Raw genomic sequence first — 22,309 nt, forward strand, 5'->3', positions numbered from 1 at the left:
AGTGCCAATAGGCAGAAGACTGAAATGGGGGGGTTTTGTCCCCAGAAATCAAGAAGTGGCAAGGGAGAATTGCAGGTATTGGGTGCCTTCAAAATGTGGCACCCCAGGCACATTCCTAAGTTGCCTATGCCTAAATCTGGCCATGCACATGTATGTAGGCTTGCGTGGTAATGCATGCAATGCATTGAAACCATATATGTCAGTGTACTGAATGCGTGTACTTTTCCTACCTATTTTTACACATGTATATTTTACTTGCACAAGTTAAATAGGACTTACTCATGTAAGTTGGACAATTTTAAAACATGTGCATGTGAATGAAATTAACAAGTTTACCAGTTAGTCTATCAGTTATTCCAGTCCTTCTCCAGGTCATTGAGACCTTCTTGGTTCTTCAGGATGAACTCCCCCCCATTTCACCCAGTCTGTACTACACAATAAACACATTTCATAAATGTCCACCAGATCAGTCTAAATAGATGGGTTTTCTCCCCTACCAGCAGTTGGAGACAGAGAACTGTCATGGTTGGTCTCTATTTATGTTTATGTGAGCCCTTGGGACTGAGGCATGATTGACACAGCCTAGCAAGCAAACCGAATAGTAGACGGACAAATTCGGGGATTGGTTTTGGGTTTCACCTTTACCAAACCCTTTCCCCACTGGCTGAGCCCTTAGGTTCGGGTAAGGTCCCAATTAGCAAAGGAAGTCCAGGAACAGACCAATGGTCAGGGCAGGCAGCGAGAAGGCAAAAGTCATGATCCAGGCAGGAGTCGGGGCAGGTGGCATGCAGGCAGAGTCAAATACCAGACAGGAGTTGGGGCAGCTGGTATTCAGGCAGAGGCAGATAGGCCAAGGTCAAGCACAAGAGATCAGCTGAAGAGGAAGCAAGGGTCAAGGCAATGAGGCAACAGCAGGACAAAGCAGTAGCAGGGGACACGGACGTAAGAACATGGGAGGCACATGCAGGATCAGGAACAAGGCACAAACAGGATAAGGACAATGGATTAGCAACATGCACGGCAGAGCAGAAGGACCCAGGGGCATACCGAGGGAGGGACAGAGAGGGGTCAATGCCCCCCGGCGCAAGGCCATTTGGCTGTAGGGGGCACAGATGGCTGACATAGAGAGGCCTGTGCAGCCACCAGTGGACCCCATACCACCGGTGGCTGAGCAGAGAAATGTGCCCTTCTCGTCTGTGCCGACCCTGCAGTATTACAGACTCACAAGCATAGCACCTTCTTTATACTAATTTGCAATGCACAAGATCAGCATGATGGAAGTTCTAGTCCCATGAATTTGTAATATAGAAACATAGAAACATAGAAATGACGGCAGAAGAAGACCAAACGGCCCATCCAGTCTGCCCAGCAAGCTTCACATTTTTTTCTCATACTTATCTGTTTCTCTTAGCTCTTTGGTTCTATTTCCCTTCCACCCCCACCATTAATGTAGAGAGCAGTGATGGAGCTGCAACCAAGTGAAATATCAAGCTTGATTAGTTATGGGTAGTAGGGGAAGTACCGTGGGGCTTGCACAGAGGAGGCAGCAGAATGGGCTTCAGTAGCAATGATCGGCTCCTCCCAAACAGGCACACAGTGGTGACAGTGGGCAGTAGCAGCAAAGGAGTGAGAGAGGCTGTCGGCAACAAAAGAGAGGGGCCCTGCCTTCAGTGTGTGTATGTATGAATGGGAGCATGTGTGAATGAATGCCTGCCTGGAGGGAAGTGGTGTAAGAATGAATGGGAGCTTGCCTGGGGTCTGTGTGTGTGTGTGTGCCAGAATAAATGGGTGCCTTTCTGGGGGAGCAGGGGGGGGAGTGGTGTGAGAATGAATGGGAGCCTGCCTGGTGTATATGCATGTGTATGTGAAAATGAATGGGAGTTTGTCTGGGGGCTCTGTGTGAGTGTGAGAATTACTGGGAGCTTGCCTCGGTGTTTGTGTATGAGAATGAATGGGAGCTTTCCTGGGGTGGGGGGTGTGTGTGTGAGGAATTTAGTGAGAGTGAGTGCATGTGTGTGTGTGTGTGTGTGTGAGGGAGCCAGTGAGTGTGTGTGTATGTAGGTGAGGAAGCCAGTGAGAATGAGGTTCTGTGTGTTTATATGAGGTAATCTGGGGGAGTAAGAGCTTGTGTGTACGTGCTGGGGTGGGAGAGAGCGGGTCAGATAGCATGTGTATGAGTGTGTCTGTAAGAGAGGTTGTGGGTGTATATGACAGCATGTATATATGACAGTTTGTGTGTGTGTGAGAGAGGATAAAGTTTGGGTGCCCCCCTACCTAATCCTTGACAATCTTAGGGTGACTGGAAATCAAGAGTTCCCAGGTATGGACAGCAAGGGCTTTTTTTAATCCTTAGTTTTAATTATTGGGTGGTGTTCTGTGTCTGCTGTTTTGAAATTTTGTATTAGTGCTTGGGAAATTTTTTAAAATGTATATGATTTTAATTAATAGATGTTATTCTATCTGTCAGTAGCTTTGAAATATATATTCTTTTATTAGTATGATTTTATTATTATAATTGATGCTTTATGTTTCTTGATTTTATTGTTTGTTTTTGAGGAATGGTGATTCTGGTTTTCCATTCTTACACTGTAGAGAGTCTGGCTTCTTGGGGTTTCCATTTCGTTTTTTGTCTGCATGTTGCTGGTTCTAATTTGTGATCCTTTATTCTGTATTTGGTGAGGGTCTGCCTCTGTTCTATGCATGTGACCAAGATGATGGTGAGGGTCTGCCTCTGTTCTATGCATGTGACCAAGATGAGAGATTCTGCTAGCATGTAATGCAATTTTAGATCTAATTCTCAGTGGAGCACAGGACTTGGTGAGAGAGGTAACGGTGGTGGGGCCGCTTGGCAATAGTGATCATAATATGATCAAATTTGATTTAATGACTGGAAGAGAAACAGTGTGCAAATCCACAGCTCTCGTGCTAAACTTTCAAAAGGGAAACTTTGATAAAATGAGAAAAATTGTTAGAAAAAAACTGAAAGGAGCAGCTACAAAAGTAAAAAATGTCCAAGAGGCGTGGTCATTGTTAAAAAATACCATCCTAGAAGCACAGTCCAGATGTATTCCACACATTAAGAAAGGTGGAAAGAAGGCAAAACGATTACCGGCATGGTTAAAAGGGGAGGTGAAAGAAGCTATTTTAGCCAAAAGATCTTCATTCAAAAATTGGAAGAAGGATCCAACAGAAGAAAATAGGATAAAGCATAAACATTGGTAAGACAGGCTAAGAAAGAATTTGAAAAGAAGTTGGCAGTAGAGGCAAAAACTCACAGTAAAAACGTTTTAAAATATATCCGAAGCAGAAAGCCTGTGAGGGAGTCAGTTGGACCGTTAGATGATCGAGGGGTTAAAGGGGCACTTAGAGAAGATAAGGCCATCGCGGAAAGATTAAATGATTTCTTTGCTTCGGTGTTTACTGAAGAGGATGTTGGGGAGGTACCCGTAATGGAGAAGGTTTTCATGGGTAAAGATTCAGATGGACTGAATCAAATCACGGTGAACCTAGAAGATGTGGTAGGCCTGATTGACAAACTGAAGAGTAGTAAATCACCCGGACCGGATGGTATACACCCCAGAGTTCTGAAGGAACTAAAAAATGAAATTTCAGACCTATTAGTAAAAATTTGTAACTTATCATTAAAATCATCCATTGTACCTGAAGACTGGAGGATAGCAAATATAAGCCCAATATTTAAAAAGGGCTCCAGGGGTGATCCGGGAAACTACAGACCGGTTAGCCTCACTTCAGTGCCAGGAAAAATAGTGGAAAGTGTTCTAAACATCAAAATCATAGAACATATAGAAAGACATGGTTTAATGGAACAAAGTCAGCATGGCTTTACCCAGGGCAAGTCTTGCCTCACAAATCTGCTTCACTTTTTGAAGGAGTTAATAAACATGTGGATAAAGGTGAACCGGTAGATATAGTATACTTGGATTTTCAGAAGGCGTTTGACAAAGTTCCTCATGAGAGGCTTCTAGGAAAAGTAAAAAGTCATGGGATAGGTGGCGATGTCCTTTCGTGGATTGCAAACTGGCTAAAAGACAGGAAACAGAGAGTAGGATTAAATGGACAATTTTCTCAGTGGAAGGGAGTGGACAGTGGAGTGCCTCAGGGATCTGTATTGGGACCCTTACTTTTTAATATTTATTTATTTATTATTTATTTATTGGTTTTTATATACTGCCGTTTATCAAGATATCACGTCGGTGTACAGAGAACATATTAACATACACCTAAGCGTTATACATAGAACAAGATAGTAAAGGTTAACTATAAGCCTAAACATTATACATTAAACAAGTTAATAATGGTAAAACTATTATAAAGAACATCTCAAAGAGGGGGAGGCAAACAATGGTTAAGTTAGTTAAATATGCGTAGCAAAGTGTAATTAATAGGAAAAACAACTTAGGATATTACTTAAGAGTAGCTTAAATATTAACATTGGTGGAAATAACTTAGTAAGTTATTTATAAATGATCTGGAAAGAAATACGACGAGTGAGATAATCAAATTTGCAGATGACACAAAATTGTTCAGAGTAGTTAAATCACAAGCAGATTGTGATAAATTGCAGGAAGACCTTGTGAGACTGGAAAATTGGGCATCCAAATGGCAGATGAAATTTAATGTGGATAAGTGCAAGGTAATGCATATAGGGAAAAATAACCCATGCTATAATTACACAATGTTGGGTTCCATATTAGGTGCTACAACCCAAGAAAGAGATCTAGGTGTCATAGTGGATAACACATTGAAATCGTCGGTTCAGTGTGCTGCGGCAGTCAAAAAAGCAAACAGAATGTTGGGAATTATTAGAAAGGGAATGGTGAATAAAACGGAAAATGTCATAATGCCTCTGTATCGCTCCATGGTGAGACCACACCATGAATACTGTGTACAATTCTGGTCGCCGCATCGCAAGAAAGATATAATTGCGATGGAGAAGGTACAGAGAAGGGCTACCAAAATGATAAGGGGAATGGAACAGCTTCCCTACGAGGAAAGACTAAAGAGGTTAGGACTTTTCAGCTTGGAGAAGAGACGACTGAGGGGGGATATGATAGAGGTGTTTAAAATCATGAGAGGTCTAGAACGGGTAGATGTGAATCGGTTATTTACTCTTTCAGATAGTAGAAAGACTAGGGGGCACTCCATGAAGTTAGCATGGGGCACATTTAAAATTAATCGGAGAAAGTTCTTTTTTACTCAACGTACAATTAAACTCTGGAATTGGTTACCAGGGGATGTGGTCAGTGCAGTTAGTATAGCTGTGTTTAAAAAAGGATTGGATAAGTTCTTGGAGGAGAAATCCATTACCTGCTATTAAGTTCACTTAGAGAATAGCCACTGACATTAGCAATGGTAACATGGAATAGACTTAGTGTTTGGGTACTTGCCAGGTTCTTATGGCCTGGATTGGCCACTGTTGGAAACAGGATGCTGGGCTTGATGGACCCTTGGTCTGACCCAGTATGGCATTTTCTTATGTTCTTATGTTCTAATGTCTGTATAGGGATCTATATCAATTGGATTTGTTTCGTTTCCCTAGTAGGTGGTATATTGGTATTTTGGGACCCAGTATAATATTTACAGTGTTGCTTTTTTACAGGTAGGGTTCTTGTTGTTTGAGTCCTTGATGTTACCGCTGTTACTTATGGTAGGGTTGCTGTATAGATTTTAAGTGTCTTGTAGGTTTGGTTTTTTTTTTTGCAAGTTTAACCCTTAGTGGGGAATTAACCCTAAGGGCACTCAAACATATTTATTTCTTAAGGGCTTCTCTGGCTAGCAATCCTCCCATGTCTTGCACTTTCTGTCCCAGAAGTGGATTCTTTTTATGGGGGGGAAACTTTAATTTATGACCCAGACAGTGGTGTGATAATCCCTGTGTGTTGTTAGATGCAGCATCCCCTGGAAGGAGTTGCTGGGACAAACTAGGCAGGACCAGCCCTGGGTGTTAACTCATAATTTTTACTGATTGGTTAAAAGTCAAAATTAAAGTCCATTGTATTCATATATATGAAGTTATAGATGAATTTGTTACAGTCATAGATGTTCACTCTAGGTAGGTGTACTTTATTTCAGCAGTCTGAGCAGAGCTTCCCATAGTGATGTAATTGTGCACAAAAGCTCTCCCAGTGGCCTACCGGGATTATCATAACAGGGGTCTCCTACCACAAAAAAAAAACCAAAACAGTCCTACTTGAGTTGCAGAGCAATCCCGAACACCCAGCCCTGTGTCCTGGTCCCATACAAGTAAAGATCCAGATGTAGTTCTCCAGATCTTACTTAACTCCTTTAGTTGGTTTAAATGGTGACTCCTTGTGTTGAAAAGTCTGTAGGGTTAGGAACCTGCTTTACCAGCCTGGCTCCTAGTGAGAAGGGGTGGTTAAAAAAGTCTCCTCGCAACAAAAGAGAAAAAAAATACTTCTTTGATTCTAAAATCATCCTTGGATTGCATTCTTCTGTCACAGGTGCTTGCCACATTCATGGAGGGAATGGGCTCAATGATCTTCAATCCTGGAACGGGAGTCCCAAAAGAGTTCCGGCAAAAAGTTTCCTTACTACAACTAATACCAGATAGCCTCTCTGGCAGGGAGTACACAGAACTGGTCCACTTCAAAAAGCAAAAGCCTAATGAGGCAGGGAGGCCTCACCAGAAAGGAGAGACCAGACATCTGTACTGCTCTGTATCTGACCTAAACTAACCATTAATCACCCTCCAAATTACAAAATAGCTGGGTTATAAAGGCAAGAGCATCCAATTCCAGCTCTCTCAAGGTGGGAGGAGGGCAAGGGGGATGGAAGGCACACAAGAGTTGAAATGTCTAACTAGGGTCTAGGGACATGTAGTAACGGACTAGAGGGTCTGGCCACACGAGGTTTTGGATTAATTCACAGTAAAGCGTGCTCAGCTGAACGTACTGTTTAACGCATGATTTGGACACATGTCCACAACCCTTTATACCATAAGGGGTTGAGCGTGTCCAAAACATGCATCCAACCCCCCCCCTCCCCCCCCCGAAACTAATAGCGCTCATCACATGCAAAAAAAAGAATGTGCCCAAGCCGCACATTTGTACGCTCAGAAATTAACACCAGCCCAGAGCAGGCGTTAATTTCTGAGCAGCCCAAAAGCCTATATAGAAAAGCAGAAAATACTGCTTTTCTGTTCATCCTCCGACTTAATATGGTGGCGATATTAAGTCAGAGGAAGCAAAAGGTAAAAGAATATTTTTTTTAAAAAAAAAGGTCTCTTTTCCTAACTGTGCACAGGTTACATCATTTATATACAGTTTGATTGTGGTACCCCCTCCCAGGTCTGGCCATAAATGCCACTATCCCTGTCCTTAAAACATACTTAGTAGGAGTCATCCATCCCTTCAGGCCCTCCTACCAGGAGGCTTTGAATTGGGTGACTCAATGTTATTTAGCCCAGCCATTTTAGCACTCAGGGATTCAGTTAGAGAGAGTGGCTGCAGAGTAAAGATGTATTTTTTCCTCACTCTGGTAGGGCCTCCCAACCTTGCCCTAAGGAGTTTTCTTTCGGAGGTGAAACCTCTGAAAGAAAGAGGGTACTTTTTATTTTGAGTTACAGAAAGGCAGAGGGTTGTGCCTGATACCCTTTAGGGGCAAAAGGGCTCTCACCCAAGGACCTCTCACCTGTGAGCTCTAAACCCTAGGAAGGCAAGCACCAGTGATGGATCCTCCTGCGAGAGATCGTGAAGGCTAGAGGAGTCCTATTTTGGAAGGAACTGAGTTCACGCTGCTTCTTTGGGGAAAGTAATTCTTGCTGGCCGTACTCAAAGGACAGGGACTGAAAACCAATGTGCCTATTCACACCCTGAATGTGGCAAGCACCTGGGATAGCATGAACCCTAGTTTAGGAAGAAGTATCTAGTTAAACTTTAACAGGCCGCAGTTTGTAGATGGGCTCTGAGACAAACTCTGTTCTCATTCTAAATGTTTCCATCACTCTGAAGGATTTCCTGAGGGTGTTTGTTTCCAAGTTGTAGTTTCATTGTCTGCTTGATCTGATGTATGGCATGGTTTCCTAGTTTCTGGGCCTTAAGCTGCACTTTTACACTGGATTGTGTCATACTTTACTTTTTTTATTTTTATTTGAATATGCTGGACTGGTAGGTGCACAGAGCTGAAGAACAAGGGTGGAAATGTTTCTTTCCTAGCGTGTAGCCAGATGGACTCAGACCAGTGGGTTATGTGCTCCTCTACTAGCAGATGGGAGATTTCAAGCTGGCGTCATCCTGGGTACATATACCCCTGCACTGACCTCACTTCCTCAGTATCACTCTGTCTCCTAGCAGATGCGGACACTATCCCACATACTAGCACAGTGTTAGGAAAATTACAAGAAGAAGATAAATTTACCTTAAGAAGATCGAGCCCCACTCTCCTGCAGTGATACCTAAGGGTCCCTCCCTCAGTTGAGAATTCCTGAGGCGATCTCCGATATCCCTCAGAGATGTGCCTTGGTCCCGGTGTGGACTTAGCCCCCAGAGTGGCTGAAAGGCAGCGGGTGCACATCTGAGCACGGCGGTGAAGGTAAAACCCTCTCCCCCTGCAGCTGGAGACCATCCGATGCACAAGCGGTAAGCGCCGAGACCAGGTAACAAGGAAACTTTAAATTCAGGTCTCCGGTCTCCAGAGCTCGGATTGCCGTACCGACTCTGCTTCCAGCAAGTTAAAAGGGAGCACTTGATTAGGCTAGGCCCCAATCCGGTGCAACACCGGCTCAACCCCTGCCGGAAACACGAAATCCTCCCGGCTTTACTCGAATGCCTCGCCTAACTAAGAGTTTCCCGGACAGGGATCAGGATACCTCAGATGAGGATGACAGCTCCTTGGAAGAAGAATAAATCCCTCCAGGCCTGGAACCATACCGAACCATGCTTCGTTTCTTCCACAAGGATGAATTACCAGCCCTTGTTTCCCAGACTTTGAAGACTCTCGGTATTTCAGGCACCTGGGATAGCATGAACCCTAGTTTAGGAAGAAGTATCTAGTTAAACTTTAACAGGCTGCAGTTTGTAGATGGGCTCTGAGACAGACTCTGTTCTCATTCTAAATGTTTCCATCACTCTGAAGGATTTCTTGAGGGTGTTCGTTTCCAAGTTGTAGTTTCATTGTCTGCTTGATCTGATGTATGGCATGGTTTCCTAGTTTCTAGGCCTTAAGCTGCACTTTTACACTGGATTGTCGTACTTTACTTTTTTTTTATTTTTATTTGAATATGCTGGACTGATAGGTGCACAGAGCTGAAGAACAAGGGTTGAAATGTTTCTTTTTGCTGTTGGGTTTATCTGTCTCTGCATTCTTTTACCCTCCGTTTCTCTTAAGGAAAGCATAAAAAGTGGAGCAGGTTTATTAACATTCTCATATTTCTTGCAATAATCTGGAGCCCCAAGGTCTTCGATTCGGGTCCAAGATGTACCTCGCATACAGGAGTTATCCACTGAAGAAAAGTGACGTGTCTGGGACTGAGAGCTATTGGGGTGTTATGTGAATTAGAATGTTTGGGGTGCGTGTATGAAAGTGACTGATTTTGAATTTGATAACTTTCTTCAAGGAATCCTAATAGGTAACTTATGCATGGGGGGAGGGAGGATCTAGGCTGGGAGATCACTTCTTCCCAACAGGGTTGGTGCTTCCATTAGGAAAACTAGGGGGCCAAAATTTTGGGGACAGCACAATTTTGCCAGTGCAAGGCTTAGAAGGGCAATGTGCCAAATCTAATACTGCTAAAATAGGGAGTACTGTGCTGGAGCCACTGCCCCTGCTAGGAGGGAGTGTTGTGCAGGAGTTGCCAGCAATAGGTAATTTGGAGAGGGAGTGTTGTGGAATTTGAGTAAAAAATACCTTTTTCTGGATTCTTAAAGGTCTCTATATGTGATGGATTGGCTATATGGAAAAGCACAATGGTTACATAAAATAAAAACCAGTTATATTTTAGATTTTGCTTTGCTTAGCTTAACAAGCATGTTATTGTTCTGAGATACTGTTATTTCAAGTAGTGAATGTACTGTTAGAATTTGTTTTGAACATTTTATAGTCAAAATATGGAGCAGGCTATGTGCTGACTTGAAGAATGGATTGTGCAGAGTTGCATTAAGACTTCTGCACTCACACCTAACATAATACAATAGATGACACCTAGTATGTTTTGAAAAATGGGCATCATTTTAGTATTCTGACTTGATTAAATGATTGGTAACAGATCCTAAACTAGGTCTGTGATTGGACAAATTATGTATCAATAAGAATAATGATGTGATGTAAGAATGCTTGTCATTAGGGAATAAAGCATTGATTGGTTACATGCGCTGTTAATGAAAGATATTAGAGATAAGCCCCGGGGGCTAAGGGGAGAGGAGCGGATGAAAGGAGCAACTATGCCATAGTCATGTAGAATTTTATCTCTGATAAAGTGTTGCATATCATTTCTTTCTCTTCTAAGTAAAAGGGAGCAAAGAGTTGCTCGATGGAGATTGTTTAAAAGAACCAGGTCCTCCTACAGCTGAGATTAGGCTGGGAAGTTATTTTTTAATTATGACAGTGTATCACCAAAGGTTTGCCTAGGGTGCTACATACTCTTACACTGGCCCTGCCTCGCGAATGGAATTCTGTACTGCAAAGTTTGTTTTGAACAATTAGTTGTATGCATAATATAGTTGTGGGTTCCCTCAATATTGCAAGTTTGCAAACTCCCATAAAGAGGAAAAAATTACTATCACAGTTAAAAAGAAAAAACATTAATTTTCCTAACGTGTAGACAGATGGACTCAGGACCAGTGGGTTTATGCTCCCCTGCCAGCAGATGCCAGCAGACAGTGCAAGCTGACATCACAATATATATAACCATGCAGTGACCCTTCTCCAGCAGATGGTGGGCATGCATCTCTATGGGGATTGCTTTTAGCCTTTTGAAAGAAGAAATCTGAAATTCTAGATTCAGGAAAAGAAAGCCCTGCTCTCCTCCGGTGATATCTAAAGGTTCCTCCCCCAGTTGAAAATTTCTGAGGCGATTTTCGTGGTTCCTCAGAGGTGTGCCTTGGTCTGGTAGCTGTGTTTCCCAGCGTGGACTTAGCTGCTAGTTTAGTTGAAAAGCAACAGGTTCCAGAGGCCAAGCATGGCAGTGACAGTAGATGCCCTCTCCCCCCACAGCTAAAGACTGTCTCTGTACTCAGCTGGTAAAAGCTAAGCTTAGATATGGTTTAAAAAAAATAAAAAAAAGGAGAAAGTTTTACTTCATTCATGGACAGTTAGAGGGGTTTCAGGACTTCCTCTGGTCTCCGTTCTCAACGCACCATGCCGACGTTCGTTCCTGCTCCCATTGGGGTTGGGGAACTGGGCAGCCTGACAGGTTGAGTGGCCCCTGGTGGGCTAGGCCACATACTTAGGCTTTTTTCTTGCACACCGCGAAAGTAAGCTGTGGCGGCCATTTTTGCATACTTTTGAGCGTGTTCTGCTGCCTTCTATAGGCTGACGGTATGCACAGTGTGTCAGCTGTGTGCACGCGTTGTATGCTTGATTTTTGGCGCGCTTCTTATGCTCACAAACTTTTTTTTTTAACTCTTTATAGAATTTCTACTTATAAACATAACAACAGTTTGTAAAAGAAATATGTGGAAAATCACAATTATTAACATACACATCATGAAAATGTTTGAAATAGTAAAATAATTTTACTACTAAGCAGAAATACATTAAGAAAATAGGGGAGGAGGAGAAAAACAAATATAAAGGGAGATCTAAAAAGGGATTAAAGCTTAACATAGACTTCCAGCATTACTAATTTTATCTTCATGGAGGCACCGGGGAAGAGGTGAGTGGTTTCCTAGACTCAACAAATAGTTTTAGCCGTTCAGGAGAAAAAAAGATAAAACACTCGTCTCCTTTTTTAATGATACATTTACAAGGAAAATGAAGAAGAAAAGATAAACCTAAAGCAACAACATCTTGGCAAATAGATAAAAAACCTTTTCGTCGAATTTGAGTAATAGTGTTGCGGTTTGATGCTGCTGGATAGGATAGTGGACCCTTGGGCCGACCTACCGAGGGAGACAGGGTAGGCCGGGAGGCGGAGACACAACCTGGCAAGGCTTCACCCGGAGCCAGGGACCCCCCGGGAGGAGCCCATAGGGACTTGGGCCCTTGGGACTTAGGTGCTGTTATAGAATGTCCAGAAAGGCTGAGGCGGGAGAAAGCTGGAACAAGGGCAAGCAGAGTGAAATAAGAGTTCAAGAATCCCGGGAAGGGTTGGGAGCAGGCTGCGCTAAGCCGAAGGTCGGTTAAAGGCAGGGCAGGCCGGAGGCCGGCGCGGAGCCAGAAGCAAGCCGGCATCTGAGGCTAGCAGCAAGCTGTAGCAGAGTGTGAAACCAACCGGGGTCTGAGGTATGCAGCAGGCTGTAGCGGAGTCAGAGGCAAACCGGAGTCCGAGGCAGGCAGCGGGCTGAAGCGGAGTCAGAATCAAACCGGAGTCGGAGGCAGGCAGCGGGCTGAAGCGGAGTCAGAGACGAACCGGAGTCAGAGGCAGGCAGTGGGCTGAAGCGGAGTCAGAAGCAAACCGGAGTCGGAGGCAGGCAGCGGGCTGAAGCGGAGTCAGAAGCAAACCGGAGTCGGAAGCAGCCAGCGGGCTGAAGCGGAGTCAGAAGCAAACCAGAGTCAGAAGCAGGCAACTGGAGATCAACAGGAACGCAACTGGAAGCAACTAAGAAGTTGGGAACCTCGTTGCAAGGCGTTTAGGGAACGTCTGAAGGCCGGTTATAATCGGGAGTCGGGCGTGATGTCAGCCACGAGGGCGGGGCCAGGCTTCCGGTAGCTGGGCGCACAAAAAGGATGTCCTCGCGCGAGACCGGAGAGGAGCAGGCCCGTAATGGCAGCCGCCACATGGAAGGAGAGAGACCACCGGAGCCCGGGCCAGGCGGAATCCGGCGACTACTGGAGCGGAGGTAGGCGGGCCTGAGCCCTATCAGGAGAGGGGCAGTCGGGACCGCAACAGTACCCCCCCCTTTACGGCCCCTCTTGAGAGGACTGGGCTTCTCTGGGTGGTCACGGTGGAACTGTTGCAAAAGGGATTTGTCCAGGATGTTACGCCTGGGCTCCCAGGTGTTGTCCTCGTCGCCGCAGCCCTCCCAGGCGAGTAGATATTCCCACCTTCGGTTGTGGAAACGAACATCGAGGACTTCGCGTACCTGATACGTGGGATCATCATCGAAGGAAGTGGGTGATGACTCCGGAGGCTTTCGGTGGTATCGGGAAAGAACTACGGGCTTTAGCAGGGATACGTGAAAAACATTGTGGACTCGAAGAGAGGACGGCAATCTTAGCCAATACGAGACTAGACCCACCCTCTCGGCGATCCGGAATGGCCCACAGAACCTGGGTGCAAATCTCCGTGAGGGAAGGCGGAGATGAATGTTTTTCGTACTGAGCCAAACCCGGTCTCCTGGCTGATAGGTGGAAGCTGGGCGTCGGTGGCGATCAGCCATTCGTTTGACTGTGGACGCTGAGAGGGTCAGCCTGTCTTGGGTTTTCTGCCAGAGGGTCTGCAATTGTTGGGCCGTCAACTGGGCGGCCGGAGAGGCACTGGGCGTAGCGATGGGAAGCGGAGGTCTTAGCTGTTTCCCGTACACTAGTTGGAAGGGCGAGAGTCCGGTGGCAGCATGTACTTGGTTGTTATAGGCAAATTCGGCCCAAGGCAGAAGTTCAGACCAGTTGTCCTGCCTGTCATTGATGAAGGCCCGCAGGTAGGTTTTCAGAGAACGATTCATCTTTTCGGACTGCCCATTACTTTGAGGGTGGAAAGCAGTAGAGAAGCTGAGTTGCACTTTGAAGCATTTGCAGAGAGCCCTCCAGTAGCGTGCGACGAACTGCTGCCCGCGGTCGGAAACTATGTCTTGAGGAAGCCCGTGCAGCCGGAATATATGCTGGGCGAAGAGGAGAGCCAGTTCGGGTGCAGAGGGCAACTTAGGCAATGGAACGAAATGCACCATTTTGGAAAAACGGTCGACGGTGACCCAGATAACCGTCTGACCGCGAGACAGCAGTAGGTCAACCATAAAGTCCATAGCGAGATGGGTCCAGGGTTCTGTGGGAACCGGTAGAGGCTGTAGAAGGCCACACGGAGGTCCAGAACTGGGCTTTTGTCGAGCACAGGTGGGACAAGAGCCTACATAGACGCGAACATCTTGGCGGATGTTGGGCCACCAGTAGTATCGATTGAGGAGTTCTAATGTTCTCTCTCGTCCGGCGTGCCCTCCAGTGAGGGAGTCATGGGCCCAGCGCAGGGTCTTTAGACGGTCTCGTCGGGGAACCACGGTCCTGTCTTGGGAGAGAACTGTCAGGGCGGATAGACGGACCTTGCTAGGATCCAGGATGTACTGTGGAGGCTCTCGGTCCTCTTCGGACATGGAGGTCCATGAGAGAGCATCAGCTCGAAGATTCTTGGCTGCAGGACGGTATTGTAGGGTAAAATCAAAGTGGCTCAAGAACAGGGCCCATCGGGCTTGGCGGGGGTTTAACCGTTGGGCCTGGGACAAAAACTCTAAATTCTTGTGGTCCGTGTACACGGTGGTTGTGTATCTTGCTCCCTCGAGCCATTGCCTCCATTCCTCGAATGCAAGCTTGATCGTTAACAGTTCTTTGTCGCCGATGGAGTAATTCGCCTCAGCAGGGGAAAACTTCCTGGAGAAGTATGAGCAAGGCAATAACTGTCCAGAAGCAGAGTGTTGGCTGAGGACCGCCCCCGCGGCACGCTGGAGGCATCGACCTCGACGATGAAGGGTCTTTCTGGGTCCGGATGGCGAAGGCAAGTGTCCGCCAGGAATGCCTCCTTCAAGTCGGTGAAGGCTTCGACCACAGCGTCAGACCAGTTCTTGGCGTCAGCTCCCTTGCGGGTCATGGCAGTAAGGGGAGCGACCCGATGCGAGTATCGTGGAATAAAATGTCTATAAAAATTAACGAATCCCAGAAATCTTTGGAGAGCATTGAGGCCCCGGGGTTGAGGCCATTTGGTTATGGCCGAGACTTTTTCGGGATCCATCCGGAATCCTGTGGACAAAATGATGTACCCCAGAAAGGGCAAGGCCTCAGCTTCAAAGACACACTTTTCTAGCTTGGCATAGAGATGATTGTCCCTGAGAGCCTGCAGGACTTGTGTGACGTGCTGGCGGTGAGTCTCCAGGTCCCTGGAAAAGATAAGCACGTCATCTAGGTAGACAATAACGTGAGAGTGCAGCATCTCACATAAGACCTCGTTCATGAGGTTCTGGAAGACGGCCGGGGCGTTGCATAGTCCAAAGGGCATTACTAAGTACTAGGGATGTGAATCGTTTTTTGACGATTTAAAATATCGTCCGATATATTTTAAATCATCAAAAATCGTTAGGGCCACGATACAATACCAATTCCCCCGATTTATCGTCAAAAAATCGTAAATCGGGGGAAGGGGGAGGGCAGGAAAACCGGCACACTAAAACACCCTAAAACCCACCCCCGACCCTTTAAATTAAATCCCCCACCCTCCCGAACCCCCCCCCCAAATACCTTAAATTACCTGGGGGTCCGTAGCCTTAAATTACCTCCGTAGCGGCGGTCTGTAGCTAAATCGGGGGAAGGGGGAGAGCAGGAAAAGCGGCACACTAAATCGTGTAGTCTTCAGCCGGCGCCATTTTGCAAAATGGCCGCCGCAAAATGGCGGCGGCCATAGACCAAAATGATTCGACGCAGGAGGTCGTTCCGGACCCCCGCTGGACTTTTGGCAAGTCTTGTGGGGGTCAGGAGGCCCCCCCAAGCTGGCCAAAAGTTCCTGGGGGTCCAGCGGGGGTCCGGGAGCGATTTCCTGCCGCGAATCGTTTTCCGTACGGAAAATGGCGCCGGCAGGAGATCGACTGCAGGAGGTCGTTCAGCGAGGGTTCCCGCTGAACGACCTCCTGCAGGTGTTCCCGACAGGAATATGGATGGCACTGATGATGAGGTTGATCCGGATTCCCTGGAAGATGGGGAAATTCCTCTAGGGTTGCTGCGGTTCTGGCCACGAGCACCTCGACCAGACCCTTATCTCCGTATTTCTGGACCTGTTCCCGCTTTCACTGGCCTAGTTCCTGTCCTGTTCAGCGGCATCCCGGCGAGGGCAGCACCGCCGGGAAGCCTTCCATGGACGCCTTGTCTCTAGGCGCACGCCACTTGGGCGCTTTTCTAGGCCGTTTCCCGCCAGTGGTGACTCCGCCCAATTCCTGACGTCAGACGCCGCTGCCTTGATAAGCCGGCCGCGGCCACCCAGTCTTTGCCTTGCAACGGGCTTACCTACTGGATCACTGTTGCGCTGTGCCCCGGAGCGTCCTGCTTTGCTAGTCGCTCCGTTCCTGCTTGCCTGCCACAGTACCTGCTTGGTTCCTACTTGCCTGCCACAGTACCAGCGTGGTTCCTGCTTGCCTACCACAGTACCTGCTTGGTTCCTGCTTGCTTGCTATAGCTCCTGCCTGGTTCCAGTACCCGAGTCTTGCTACAGCTCCTGCCTGGTTCCAGTACCCGAGTCCTGCTACAGTTCCTGCCTGGTTCCAGTACCCGAGTCTTGCTATAGCTCCTGCCTGGTTCCAGTACCAGAGCCTTACTACAGTTCCTGCCTGGTTCCAGTACCCGAGTCTTGCTACAGTTCCTGCCTGGTTCCAGTACCCAAGTCTTGCTACAGTTCCTGCCTGGTTCCAGAATCCGAGCCCCATTACAGTACTGACCTACTGTCCTAGTCTGGTTCCAGTTCCCAGTCCTGATCCACTACCACCTAAGTCCCAGCGGCCAGGCCCCTACGGGCTCCTCCCGGGGGGGCTTCGGCTTCCAAAGGTGAAGCCACCTAAGTCCCAGCGGTTGGGCTCCTACGGGCTCCTCCCGGGGGAGTACCAGCTTCCAGGGTGAAGAGCATCTCTATGTCTAGCCTGAACATCTGCCTCCCAGCCTGTGGTATACAAGAGACCTTTGAATACCTTTCCCAGTCTCCTGCAAGTCGGCCCAAGGGTCCACTAAACTGACATTCCCTAACAGATTGCAAGGCCATGGACTCGGCGGATGCGCCTGTCCCCTTGGACCTGCCTGGGTTGGCCCAGCAGATGCAGTATCAAAAACAGTACCTCGAGGTCCTTACTAGTTCGGTAGGGGAGTTATCGGCCCGATTGGATGCCAGAGCCTCGTCTGCCCCAGAACCCGCCCCCGAGGGTCAAGACTCTTCTGTGACTCAGCTGCCGGCACCCTCCCGCTACGCTGGAGATTTAAGGACCTGCCACGGCTTTCTGAACCAATGTTTTGTGCGGTTCTCTCTGCTGCCTCGGCAGTTCCCCTCGGATGCGGTGAAAGTGGCGTACCATCCTGTTCCTGCTTGATGGGAAAGCCTTAATGTGGGCTTCTCCCCTTTGGGAAAACAATGTTCCTTCGCTAACGAACTTACAACAGTTCATCTCGAACTTTCGTCAGGCCTTTGATGAGCCCACCCGAGTAGCCACGGCTACGTCTGATCTGCTGCATCTCCGACAGGGGGCTCGCTCCTTGGCAGATTATGCTATGCAGTTTCGGACTTTAGCCCAAGAAGTAGGTTGGCAGGATGGTAGCCTTAAGGCCATCTTCTTGGAAGGTCTGTCCGGTCACATAAAGGATGAGATTGCCGCTCGAAATCTGCCGGAGGACCTCAACGTCTTGATAGAGATGGCTGCTTGCATTGACCGCCGCCTACAACGGGCCAAGGAGCAGCGCTCCTCTTGCCATAGTCCTGCCCGTGGGCCAGCGAGACCTGTATCCTCTTGTGTACCATCTCTATAGACCCAGTGTAAACTCAGTGACTGAACCATTCCGTGGCACCCCCGCTCCTCGGATAGTGCCACTCTTATTGACTATGATTCTACTCTACCCTGAGCTGAGCCCGACGTCAGCACCTGTGCTGCCGTCCCATGGCTTGCCTCCAGGGGGCTCTCTCTCTCTCTTTCACTGCTCTACTGTACATCATCCCGCAGCCGAGACCTCGCCTCCCGATGGTGAGGCTCAGTGAGGCCCCTCCCCTGAGCTATACCATCTATCACCCTCGGCCAAAGGGTCCACTCACCCACAAATCCTAATACTGAGCCAGTCAGAAACTGTTTGCCAGAGGGGAGTAATTTTATCGCATTGCCACTAAAAGTGAAAAAAGGTGTCAGGCAAACCACATTGCCACCAGCATAAATGGGAGCACTCTGGATAAATTCTTTGTAATTTATCTGGTGTGAGATGCCAACGAAATAGTGTTTTATAATAGTTGTAATCACATGCATATGGAGTACTTGCTGGCTGCCAAAGATACTTGCCCATACTTTAGGTCCCAATGCCCTTCCTAGGTCATGTTCCCAGTTAACAATATGTGCTAAAGGCTGTCAGCCTTGATCAATAAGTAGTCTATAAATCTTAGAAATTACTCCTTTTATGGAATCACTATGGGAGTAATACGTCTCAAATAAAGTCCTGCTTTCACATAGGGCTTGGGAATATTTTAGGGAGTCTATAAAGGGGTAGATTTTAAAAGGAGCGTGCGTGGCATACATGTGCACATGCTACCCGGCGCGCACACATGTATGCTGGATTTTATAACTTGTGCACACTGGGGCTGAAGTAAGTTGGGCGCGCCAACCAACTGCCGGTGCACGATCCCCGGTACAGCGGCAAATATGGCCGCTGTGCCGGGAGCCTGACCCCGCCCTCACCCCTGCCCATTCCCCACCCCTTTTTGTGAGCCCCGGGGCTTACACGCGTCCCGGAGCTTTACACGTATCACCGGGCCTTTTTAAAATAGGCCAGGCATGCTATACCGGGGTACAAATTATATCGCAATGACAGAGAGGAGCACCCAGGAGGATAAACATCCTGAATGAGACTAAATACAAAATTGAATCTTTATGGGTAGAAATCCCTTGTATGTCAGGGAAGACTATAGTGATAGGGGTATACTACCGTCCACCTGGTCAAGATGGTGAGACGGACAGTGAAATGGTAAGAGAAATTAGGGAAGCTAACCAAATTGGTAGTGCAGTAATAATGGGAGACTTCAATTACCCCAATATTGACTGGGTAAATGTATCATCGGGACACGCTAGAGAGATAACATTCCTGGATGGAATAAATGATAGCTTTATGGAGCAATTGGTTCAGGAACCGACGAGAGAGGGAGCAATTTTAGATCTAATTCTCAGTGGAGCTCAGGACTTGGTGAGAGAGGTAGCGGTGGTGGGGCCGCTTGGCAATAGTGATCATAATATGATCAAATTTGATTTAATGACAGGAAGAGGAACAGTGTGCAAATCCAAGGCTCTCATGCTAAACTTTCAAAAGGGAAACTTTGATAAAATGAGAAAAATTGTAGAAAAAAACTGAAAGGAGCAGCTACAAAAGTAAAAAATGTCCAAGAGGCATGGTCATTGTTAAAAAATACCATTCTAGAAGCACAGTCTAGATGTATTCCACACATTAAGAAAGGTGGAAAGAAGGCAAAACGATTATCGGCATGGTTAAAAGGGGAGGTGAAAGAAGCTATTTTAGCCAAAAGATCTTCATTCAAAAACTGGAAGAAGGATCCAACAGAAGAAAATAGGATAAAGCATAAACGTTGGCAAGTTAAATGTAAGACATTGATAAGACAGGCTAAGAGAGAATTTGAAAAGAAGTTGGCTGTAGAGGCAAAAACTCACAGTAAAAACGTTTTTAAATATATCCGAAGCAGAAAGCCTGTGAGGGAGTCAGTTGGACCGTTAGATGATCGAGGGGTTAAAGGGGCACTTAGAGAAGATAAGGCCATCGCAGAAAGATTAAATGATTTCTTTGCTTTACTGAAGAGGATATTGGGGAGGTACCCGTAATGGAGAAGGTTTTCATGGTTAATGATTCAGATGGACTGAATCAAATCACGGTGAACCTAGAAGATGTGGTAGGCCTGATTGACAAACTGAAGAGTAGTAAATCACCTGGACCGGATGGTATACACCCCAGAGTTCTGAAGGAATTAAAAAATGAAATTTCAGACCTATTAGTAAAAATTTGTAACCTATCATTAAAATCATCCATTGTACCTGAAGACTGGAGGATAGCAAATGTAACCCCAATATTTAAAAAGGGCTCCAGGGGCGATCCAGGAAACTACAGACCGGTTAGCCTGACCTCAGTGCCAGGGAAAATAGTGGAAAGTGTTCCAAACATCAAAATCACAGAACATATAGAAAGACATGGTTTAATGGAACAAAGTCAGCATGGCTTTACCCAGGGCAAGTCTTGCCTCACAAATCTGCTTCACTTTTTTGAAGGAGTTAATAAACATGTGGATAAAGGTGAACCGGTAGATGTAGTATACTTGGACTTTCAGAAGGCGTTTGACAAAGTTCCTCATGAGAGGCTTCTAGGAAAAGTAAAAAGTCATGGGATAGGTGGTGATGTCCTTTCGTGGATTGCAAACTGGCTAAAAGACAGGAAACAGAGAGTAGGATTAAATGGACAATTTTCTCAGTGGAAGGGAATGGACAGTGGAGTGCCTCAGGGATCTGTATTGGGACTTTTACTTTTCAATATATTTATAAATGATCTGGAAAGAAATATGACGAGTGAGATAATCAAATTTGCAGATGACACAAAATTGTTCAGGGTAGTTAAATCACAAGCAGATTGTGATAAGTTGCAGGAAGACCTTGTGAGACTGGAAAATTGGGCATCCAAATGGCAGATGAAATTTAATGTGGATAAGTGCAAGGTGATGCATATAGAGAAAAATAACCCATGCTATAATTACACAATGTTGGGTTCCATATTAGGTGCTACAACCCAAGAAAGAGATCTAGGCGTCATAGTGGATAATACATTGAAATCGTCGGTTCAGTGTGCTGCGGCAGTCAAAAAAGCAAGCAGAATGTTGGGAATTATTAGAAAGGGAATGGTGAATAAAACGGAAAATGTCATAATGCCTCTTTATCGCTCCATGGTGAGACCGCACCTTGAATACTGTGTACAATTCTGGTCGCCGCATCTCAAAAAAGATATAATTGCGATGGAGAAGGTACAGAGAAGGGCTACCAAAATGATAAGGGGAATGGAACAGCTCCCCTATGAGGAAAGACTAAAGAGGTTAGGACTTTTCAGCTTGGAGAAGAGACGGCTGAGGGGGGATATGATAGAGATGTTTAAAATTATGAGAGGTCTAGAACGGGTAGATGTGAATCGGTTATTTACTCTTTCGGATAATAGAAAGACTAGGGGGCACTCCATGAAGTTAGCATGGGGCACATTTAAAACTAATCGGAGAAAGTTCTTTTTTACTCAATGCACAATTAAACTCTGGAATTTGTTGCCAGAGGATGTGGTTAGTGTAGTTAATATAGCTGTGTTTAAAAAAGGATTGGATAAGTTCTTGGAGGAGAAGTCCATTACCTGCTATTAAGTTCACTTAGACAATAGCCACTGCCATTAGCAATGGTAACATGGAATAGACTTAGCTTTTGGGTACTTGCCAGGTTCTTATGGCCTGGATTGGCCACTGTTGGAAACAGGATGCTGGGCTTGATGGACCCTTGGTCTGACCCAATATGGCATTTTCTTATGTTCTTAACCCTTTTAAAATCCGGCCCAAAGTGTTTAACCTGGGCATACACTAAAAAATTAATGGGTGTCATATGGTAAGCATGTTCCATCGCAACCTTTGATAGTAAGCTCCCTTGTCGCAGTAAGTGGCCGATAGTGGATACCCCTTCTACTTTCCAAGGAGTAAACAGAGTCATTTGGCGTCTAACAGGGAAAGCTATGATATGGAAAAGAGAGGACTGATAGTAGTAGGAATGATTGCCTACCAGTTTTGTTCTCCAGTGGCACCAAACCAGTAAGGTAGTACGAGTTGTCCAAGGTAAGCACCTCACTGGAAGCTAAGATTGATGGGGTTCCAAGCCATTGTACCAATAGGCATATCTCCAACAATATCTTGCTCAAGAGATACTGATTGTTTTGGAAACAGTTAGCGCCCAAAATCCAATAGTGCCCTAAGTTGTGAGGCTGCGAAGTACCACGAAAGGTTAGGCACTCCCAGACCTCCAGAAATTTTTGGCTGAAAAACGACTCGCAGGTAAAATAAAATACTTCCTTCTGCCAACTTTTCAGGATAGCGGAGGAGAGGGGGATAGGAAGAGAGAAAAAAAGGTATAGAAATTTACAGGTGAATTTTAATTCCCTGCGTGCCTAAAAAATGGGGGTTATACACATGCCTGGGCCTTGCATGTGCCGCATACTTTTTCAAAGAGGC

At 46.3% G+C, this 22,309-nt stretch overlaps 1 protein-coding gene across 3 annotated transcripts in view; it reads right to left on the reverse strand.

Annotated features, from left to right (window-relative positions):
- Nucleotides 1-22,309, reverse strand: part of LOC115098082 (histo-blood group ABO system transferase-like) — a 128,355-nt gene that overhangs the window by 18,705 nt on the left and 87,341 nt on the right. The gene's annotated exons all lie outside the window — the stretch shown is intronic.

Source organism: Rhinatrema bivittatum, chromosome 8 (genome assembly GCF_901001135.1).
Source record: "Rhinatrema bivittatum chromosome 8, aRhiBiv1.1, whole genome shotgun sequence".
Lineage (NCBI taxonomy): Eukaryota > Metazoa > Chordata > Amphibia > Gymnophiona > Rhinatrematidae > Rhinatrema > Rhinatrema bivittatum.